The following is a 3341-nucleotide window of genomic DNA, read 5'->3' as shown; positions in this document are numbered from 1 at the left end:
CAGATAGTCACGCAGTGTGAAAACAACGGCGATCCGACGAGTTTGAAAATCAAGCAGTGTGAACTCGGCATAAGTGCAGTTCTCAGCGGAGCGGTGTGCTTGTATACTTATATTATTAAATTATTATTATGCAAGAACTGCGTGAAGAGAGCATGCACAGCTGTTGTTTATATTGATTTGTGTAGCCTGTGGAAGTAAGGTTAGCTGCAGCAAGGGGCTATAATATTTTTGTTCAATATTTTCCTAATGACAATTTTATGATCGGTTTATAGAGGCTACTACGAGCACCTTTTCCCCATTTTTATCACAGAATAAGGCAGGACATTTATAGTTTCTATAGGCTACTAAATGATATGTCAATCAGTACTGCATTATTCATAAAGTTTATTTATTACCCGGAGATAACTTGAAAAACACACATAAACAGTATATTTTCGCAATCATGTGTTTATTGTCATGTTTTTTTCTGCTTTTTATTCAGCTCAGCTACAGCGATAGCCGGATGCTTTTTTTCCTTCCTTTATTAGGATTAGCAACAAGTATACAAAAATATACAAAATCACAAAACAAAACAAAAAGAACACAACAAACATATGGGGCCAGGGGTAATATAAATTACATTATATAAAGTAAAGGTGCCTCAAAAGGCACTTTTTAACAACCAGGCAAAAAGTCACAGAGCATTCAGTCAACTGTACATTATAGGAAAGAACCAATATTATAAGATGCACACAATGTTATCGATTTTAAGGCTTTAACATTGCTGGAGGTAGATATTGTTTCCAAGTAATACTTCAGATCTTTACAAAATATAAGAAATAGGGGCTTTACAGACAAAAATTTGTGCTTATGTATAAACATTTTGGCTAGCAAAATAAATAGATTTATTAGAAAATATTTGTCCTTTAGACTCTTATCAACATGATAAAAACCAAATAAAACATCCTTGTGCAACAAAGAAAAATTTTAGATAGAAGCCTAAGATAGAAGAACGTATAAATAAACAGAATTTTTTCCTAAAAATGGTTACATGGGTACATTCCCAAAAGAGATGAGAGACAGACTCATCTACCATTCCACAAAAGGAACAAAGAGGATCCTTCTTCGGAAGCATATCACAAAACAAAACAAAAAGAACACAACAAACATATGGGGCCAGGGGTAATATAAATTACATTATATAAAGTAAAGGTGCCTCAAAAGGCACTTTTTAACAACCAGGCAAAAAGTCACAGAGCATTCAGTCAACTGTACATTATAGGAAAGAACCAATATTATAAGATGCACACAATGTTATCGATTTTAAGGCTTTAACATTGCTGGAGGTAGATATTGTTTCCAAGTAATACTTCAGATCTTTACAAAATATAAGAAATAGGGGCTTTACAGACAAAAATTTGTGCTTATGTATAAACATTTTGGCTAGCAAAATAAATAGATTTATTAGAAAATATTTGTCCTTTAGACTCTTATCAACATGATAAAAACCAAATAAAACATCCTTGTACAACAAAGAAAAATTTTCTAAGATAGAAGAACGTATAAATAAACAGAATTTTTTCCTAAAAATGGTTACATGGGTACATTCCCAAAAGAGATGAGAGACAGACTCATCTACCATTCCACAAAAGGAACAAAGAGGATCCTTCTTCGGAAGCATTTTTTTAATATAAACATTCACAGGGTAAACTCGATGTAGCAATTTAAAGGATACCTCTTTAACCTTGTTCATGATTAAATATTTATTGGGTAACGACCACACACTCTTCCAAGGGATATCATAAAGATAATTACACCAGTGAAATACAACAGAAGGAACAGTAGTTATATCATTCTGAAAAAGATGTAGAATCTTTCTATTGCTGAAAGAAGGGCTGAGCGCAAAGCAAATTTTCCCTATCACTGTTTCACAGGGATTAGTCAGGGAAATAAAGGAGGGTACAGAATCAACAGAGTTTTTTAAAAGTGCAATAGCTCCACTGGGAGTGGCGTCCATAACTATGGCAAAATCACGTGGGGTGACATGAATACAATATTTTCTTAAGAACTCAGAATAAGAAAGTAAATAACCATTACTATTTAAAAGCTGAGACACCAAAAGAATATTATTTTTAAACCAATCAGGAAAAAATATAGATTTATTTTTATAACAGATATCATGGTTATTCCAGATAAAATAACGGTGGGAACTGAAGTTGTGTTTATATATTAAGTGCCAGGCCAATAGCATCTGCTTGTGGAAGTTTGATAATTTAATAGGTAGTTTAGAGATATTATAATTACATACCAACAAAAAGGTGAGACCACCAACTTTGGAGAAAACATAATTGGGAGTAGCATTCCAAAAGGAATCGGGACCATTCAAAAACTGCCTCAACCAATTTATCTTAAATGTATTGTTTAAGGAAGAAACGTCAAGAAAATTTAGACCCCCATGATCATAGCTGTTTATAACGACAGATTTTTTGATATAGTGTCTCCTGTGTTTCCAAAGGAAATCAAAAAGCATTCTATTGACCTCAACACAGATAGACTTCCACATATAAAGAGAGAGCAGGATAGGTTACTCTCGAAATACCCTCAGCATTGGCAAGGAGAGCCCTTCCTCTTAAAGATAAGTCCCTTTGGAGCCAGGAGTTTAATTTTTTCTTAGCTTTGGCAACTACTGGATCAAAGTTTAATCTACCACTAATATTGTCATCTTTGCAAATAGTTATACCCATTAACATACATGAGATTTAAGCGATAGCCGAATGCTTTTGTCCACATTAGGGTTTCCTGCATGTCATAAGTCATTCCTTCTATGAGTTAGTGTTGGGTCGTTCTTGAACGATTCGTTCATTTTGAATCGGGAAGAACGAGTCGTCTCGGGGAGTGATTCGTTCAGTCGCACATGCGCAACATCATATAGGTTCTGTGTTGGAATTGGTCAAGTAGTTCACCTGGTTCGAGTCTTCGGGTTTTCTGAGTCGTTCGTTCATCACGTGACAGACCCATAACCTTTAACCAATGCAGTCTGAGCCGGAAAATAATTGATTTGTTCATCTCTCGAGTCTTCGGGTTTTCCGAGTCGTTCGTTCATCACGTAACAGCCCCATAAGTTTAACCAATGCAGTCTGAGCCGGAAAGAGAATTGATTAGTTCATCTCTCGAGTCTTCGGGTTTTCCGAGTCGTTCGTTCATCACGTAACAGCCCCATAAGTTTAACCAATGCAGTCTGAGCCGGAAAGAGAATTGATTAGTTCATCTCTCGAGTCTTCGGGTTTTCCGAGTCGTTCGTTCATCACGTAACAGCCCCATAAGTTTAACCAATGCAGTCTGAGCCGGAAAGAGAATTGATT

The sequence above is a fragment of the Sinocyclocheilus grahami genome, unplaced genomic scaffold, assembly GCF_001515645.1.
Source record: "Sinocyclocheilus grahami isolate Dianchi unplaced genomic scaffold, SAMN03320097.WGS_v1.1 scaffold188.1, whole genome shotgun sequence".
NCBI lineage: Eukaryota > Metazoa > Chordata > Actinopteri > Cypriniformes > Cyprinidae > Sinocyclocheilus > Sinocyclocheilus grahami.
The sequence above is the reverse complement of the archived record's forward strand: the minus strand, read 5'-3'. Positions refer to the sequence as shown.